Source organism: Bos grunniens, chromosome 16 (genome assembly GCF_055505025.1).
Source record: "Bos grunniens cultivar Pamir isolate PY7600 chromosome 16, Bosgru_T2T1.0, whole genome shotgun sequence".
Lineage (NCBI taxonomy): Eukaryota > Metazoa > Chordata > Mammalia > Artiodactyla > Bovidae > Bos > Bos grunniens.
The window spans coordinates 12,412,311-12,418,310 of NC_141180.1; the positions used below are offsets into that span (position 1 = coordinate 12,412,311).

Below are 6,000 nucleotides of genomic sequence, written 5' to 3' on the forward strand. Positions count from 1 at the left end.
GAAAAGACCCTGATGCTGGGAAAGATTGAAGGCAGGAGGAGCAGGGGACGACAGAGGATGAGTTGATTGGATGGGATCACCAACTCAATGGACATGAGTTTGAGCAAGCTCCAGGAGATGGTGGAGGACAGGGAAGCCTGGGGTGCTGCAGTCCATGGGGTCACAAAGAGTCGGACATGACTGAGCAACTGAATAACAACAAATATACCTCTTCGTTTCCTAAACCAAATTTTGCCAGTGAGGTACCTTTTCACATAAAAATGCTTCTGCCACTAACCCTCAAATACTGTTTGGCCTTATGGTGTCATGGAAATGATTGGAGACAGAGAACATGACTATATACAGATGCCTGAATTGATACTGATGGAAACAATCTTGTGACTTGATTCTGCGTTTATATAAAGGCAGGAATTGGAAGTTCCAGACTCACTGCCCTTAGAATTGAGATGGACTCTAGTGAATTAGTTTAATCAAGTGTTTTGAATCTCTAGCCGTTTTCAGCTCTTAAACACCCAGCTAGGGTCTTTTTTCTGTTTTAGGGTCTCATCCCAAATTAAGGCACAAAAACAATAACCAGTTTCTTTATGACTAAGCCAAATCTGAAAAGTTGCCATCTTGAAAGGTAGCAAATTCAGTCTTATTTGAGCAGGAAAAAGCAAAAAAGCTCCCATGTCAATTTAACTTTACTCTTGGGAATCCCAATACCACAGTTTTGCAAGTGAAGTATTCCTTTGTATGGAATGTGTAACAATGGGAATTTTTGAGCAGCTCAGATAAATTGGAAAGAACATGGACATGAGTAATGAAAATGATGAAGGAGCTGGAAGACCTGATTTATGGCAGAAGATGAAAAGAATTTAACATGGATATCTTGGCTAAGTAAAGAATAGATCCTTTGATTAATAACTATGCATTCTTGAAGTGCATGAGCACTATGAAAAAATCAGTAAGTTTGGGGTGTGGAAAACATGAATAATGGAATCAATTAAGTAAAGGAAAATAGGCTGAATGTCAAATGTAAGATATCTATTTCTGGATTTTTCAGATGTGCCTCTTGAGGTACTTTCAATGTTAAATATTTTGTAGTAAGATGAATAAGCTCTTAACATTTTCAATTGTCTTTTTCTAAAAGAAGCAAAATCTCCCAAGAGTTTTGAAAGGATGCATTTTGTCACAGGGGCATAGTGGTCAGATTCTGGGGTCTATGATCTTCAGGACAGAGACTTTGTATCTAATGTTATTGGTCCTAAAGCTGAAGAACAGGGTTCTGATTTTCCTCTGGGAAGTTTGTCTCAGGCCTCTGAGAGAGGCTGAGGGGAACAGTTGCCAGAGCTTTGACACCCATTGATCCAGGATGACCTGATGCACATTATCAGCTAGTAAGAGGAGTCTGAGGTTCAGTTCAGAAGTTGGAAAAGTCTTCAGTTGAAATATATGAATGAAATATGTCAGCATGGTTATGCTCAGACTTCACTTGCCAAGACAGAAGTTACAAATGCACCCAAGGATGTGGAGGAGCGAATCTGGAGATTCCAAGCAGGCTGGCACCATGGTTTAACTAACACATGTATGTGGATTATCTGTCATTCCAATAAATCTTGGGATCCAGGATGGCAACTTACTGTTTAATCTCAGGCAAATGCCCACCCTCTCTGCATCTCAGTCTGCTCTTCTGTGGGCAGCTCCAAGAACTGTTGTGAGGATTGTGTCAAAGATATTTATAGAGCTCAGCAAGTGCCTGATTTAGTAAGTGTTCATTGCATGCATGAGTGTTCAGTCACTCAGTCATGTCTGACCCTTTGCGGCCCCATGGACTGTAGCTTGCCAGGCCCCTCTGTCCACGGGATTTTCCAGGCAAGAATATTAGAGCAGGTTACCATGTCTTTCTCCAGGGAATCTTCCCGACCCAGGGATTGAACCGGAGTCTCCTACATTAGCAGGTGGAATCAAAGTCACATGGGAAGCCCCTAAATGTTCAGTAAATCTTAGTAATTATTCTTGTTACTAGCTGGGTTCTCCACCCTGACTATATCCTCCACCACTCTGATCACACCTCTTCTTCCAAAGGTAAGGACCCGTGATGGGCTATTCTTGGAGGAGATGAAAGAGTATAATGTCATCATTCCATGAGAAAGTATGGGATATTTCACATATATGTAGATTTCAGGAAAACCTCCATGGTTGAAATTAAAATCTGAATAGTCTGACATGTCTATATTATAATATTCTAATAGAAATTCAATCTTATTCTATTTCATTGTGAATGATAATCACTTTGCTTATTTCTCTACTTTTTTCAAATCTTAATTTGCTGCTTTTATTTGTATTCTTTCTGTTATTAACTTTTTAATTCTAATTTATATTTTACTAGGATTTTTGTGATTTCTAGTTTCACTGTAAGCCACCCCAAATCTTCTGTATAAAAATTAAGGATATAAACAAATAAATAAAATACACATAATTGAACTACTTATAAAACAGCATTTTATATATATAGTTTAGGAATATATGCTCATGTTCTTAAAGAATGGAGAAATTCATGTCAACAAAGAATAGCAAACTAACGATGCTGATTCACCCTGGAGGAAAGAAAAGGGAGTTTGGGAAGGAAATTCCAGAAAGCTTTGGCTGTCCTGGGAATGTATGGAATGGATCTAGGGAAAACAGTAGGTGCAGGCTTCAGTTGTTTTTCAGTCGCTCAGCACGTCCGACTCTGCAACCCCATGGACTGTAGCATGCCAGGCTTCCCTGACCTTCTCTATCTCCCAGAGCTTGCTCAGACTCAGGCTTCAGTACCAGGACATAGTTTCCATGTTGAGTGATCCTGGGGAAATTGGCATAAAGACTGTCTACGAAGATCAGTTTGATCAATTCAAAGGTGATGCGAACTCTAAAGCACAGCTGGCTTCTGTGTGTGTTGCCTGTGACTCGGTTCTCTGTGCTTCATACTGCACCTTCTGACAGTGCTTATGTTCCTTGCTGGTATCAATCTTTTCTGTCCTTATTATTTTATTTTCTGGGAACTCAGTGTACATACAGGGTTCTATTAACAGCACTGACAGCTAAAGTTTTTAACACCAAATGCTTTACAGGCACCATCTAATCCCATCACTTTAATCTTCTCCTAAAAGTCTTTGCAATTCTACACTCAAAATTAGAGCAGAATCAACTAAATTGAAAGTCCATCCCCTCCAGGAAGGCTAATCAAACAGTGATGCCAGAGACTGGGTTTTCATGTACAGGGTTTGGCTGAGCACTTCTGCCTGGGTTAATTGTTGTGATGGCATAACTCTGGGTTAGGAAGGCTTAGAAAACAAGCAATTTGAAATTAGAGGCAAAACTGGAAAATAAGAATCTTGGGTGCTGCAGATATAGAGCAAGAAAAGAGATCAGTAACACAGTGTGGGATTGACTTACCATGGGCAAGGCATTAAGTTTTGTAAATGAATAAATATCAGAAATCCAAGTCAGATGAGTATGTCACATCAGAAGAGGAAAATGAGGCTTACAGAGTGTTAAGTGACGTGCTCATAGCCAAATAGCTAATGGTAGGCAGAGCTGGCTTCAAATCTAGATTTGTCTTCCCTCTGGAGCTCCTGTCCTTGACTTTTAGGTCATGAACTTATGTGCAAATTTCATAGTTACTTTTACTCAACTGAGCAAGCATGTATATTTCCTCACTTGTCAATAAAAATTTAATTTCTCTCTCAAGCTCCTCTGATTTCAGATGCAAACATTTTAATTTAGACATTACCAGGGAAACCCAGTAGTATTTAATTTTGTTGTCTCTCATTTCAGGTTTGAAGTTATTCTGCTATACCCTGCTTTTCCCTGGAGTTAATGCTGTGCTCAGCAGGCTACGTAGACTGTGCGGAGGTGTTTTATTTTCTGACTTGGATGTGTCTCGGTGGCCCGCTGTTGTCCGTTCAACTTTCCAGCTTGTCTCCACCATAATATGGTGCCTGTGGCATTTTACCAGTGGAATCCCTGCTGGACAGGCCACTTTATAGTCTCTGTGTTAGTGCCCTGCTGTAATTCCTCTGTAATCTACCAGCACTCTGCACTTCGGCCAACTGCTGCTCCCAGCCTGGGGGACCACAGCAACCTCTCAGTGTGTTCCTGCTGATTCCAGGGTCGAAAGAGTCTCCTCTCCCCAGCCGTCTTCTTCCCCTTCCATTATAGTTTATTACAATATATTGAGTGTAATCCCATGTGCTATACAGTAGGACTTTATTGGTTATTTTATGTATAGTAGTTTGTCTGCTAACTCCAACTCCTAATTTGTCCCTCCCACGCCCTTTTCTCCCCTCTGGTAGCCATAGGTTTGTTTTCTATGTCTGTGAGTCTGTTTCTGCTTTGTAAATAAGTTCATTTCTATCTATTTTTTTAGATTTCATATATAAGTGATATCAAATGGTATTTGTCTTTCTCTGTCTGACTTACTTTACTTGGTATGATAATCTTCAGGTCCATCCATGTAGCATCATAGGATCTAGCCCTCTCCTTTATGCTTGATGGTGCCCACACCACACTGGCACAGCCAATTCCTTTCTAAGGTCCTCCCCAGGAAAATGGAGGCCCAGGTTCTCCCATTTTTTGAATTTAATGACTTCATTGAAAGGCTGCAGGTATTTTTGGCTTCCCAAGGAGGCTGAGCTTGAAGAATGGAGGGGTTAGAATACCACTTCCTGCCTCTCTCATTAACGGATAACTCTCATGGTTTGTATCTATTCTAGCTCTAATATCTTTTCTACCTCAGCCTGCAGCATTCTTTCTAGATTGATGTAGGGGTGAAGAACGGAACCAAGCTGACGATGTGGTTGTTCAGTCGCCCAGTCGTGTCCGACTGTTTGCGACCCCAGGGACTACAGCACGCCAGGCAGTTAACAATATCTTCTTCCTAATCCTTTGGTCTTACTCGTGGATCTGAAATGTTTGAGCTTACTGGTCTAGTTGTTCCTTTTGAAGCTCTTCCTTAGAGCAAAATGGCCTGAGGGCTCCCAGCCTTGTTGGGGAGGTCACTTCTATAGCAGGGGTGGGTGATGAGATGAAATAGCACTCCAGTTTGTGCTTACAAATCATTTTCCAACTTCAGTTAAATAATTACACCGTGTTGGAGGCATCATTTTGGGGGGGATTCCCAAAATTCATAATATTATTCTGTGGAAGTTACTGATGTTGAAAGGTTGCTGAAATACTGAGGACTTCATAAGTTCAGTCAAAGTTACTTAATTTGCTACTCTTGTTCCTGTTACTTCAGGAACCTTGACATTTAAGACACATAAAAAGGAATAATTATGTAAGTCATAAAATTAACACATACTGCGGCAGTTCACAAAATATGTAAGCCAAGTCTGTCTTCCTGCAGGTGTTGGGAATTCAAGGGTGAGAAAAATTTGGCATTGACACAGGATGCTGATTATTATGTGGGCTTGTGCAACTTACATTATCAATCATCTTTGTTTGCACAAGAGAAGCCCTGTTACAATAGTCTTTAAGGAATTGCCCAGATTGTTTTGTTCACATCAAAACTGTTTTAATCCTGGACTCTTGGTTCATCTCCATGTCCATGCAGAAACCAAATTCTGTCTTGCAAATATTTGTCCTGGCTTCTCCATCCCCATTATTACTGCCTTAGTTCAGACCTTTGTCTGAACTAGTTTATCTCTTGTCTATAATATTATAAGATTCTCCAGACTCTTCCTGCCTCACCCAGTACATACTTTGTGTGCACCCAGGTATTCCTTATTAAATACAGATCTGATCTTTCCTTCCCACTTGGGAAGCTGTGATGCCTGGCTACTGCTTATAGAATAAAACACCATCCCTTTGAGCAAAGTGTATAAGGCACTTTTCTATCTGCATCTAAATCATGTCAGCATGTATGCATGCGTTCACTCACTTGTTCAATAGATTTTTATTGAATGCGTCATGGCAATATATACAAAGATTAATGGGCACAGTTTATGCCCAGATAAGAGTGGGGTTCTGGGTAAGGAG

General features: G+C 40.5%; 1 protein-coding gene across 8 annotated transcripts in view; it reads left to right on the forward strand.

Moving 5' to 3' along the window:
* LOC147356181 (uncharacterized) overlaps positions 1-4,211 on the forward strand; it is a 252,719-nt gene extending 248,508 nt beyond the window's left edge. For all 8 annotated transcript variants that reach the window (XR_015142688.1, XR_015142687.1, XR_015142689.1 and 5 more), the window contains one exon: positions 3,799-4,211. The gene's annotated coding sequence lies outside the window, so the exon portion shown is untranslated. The remainder of the gene's footprint in view (positions 1-3,798) is intronic.
* Positions 4,212-6,000: the final 1,789 nt, after the last annotated feature.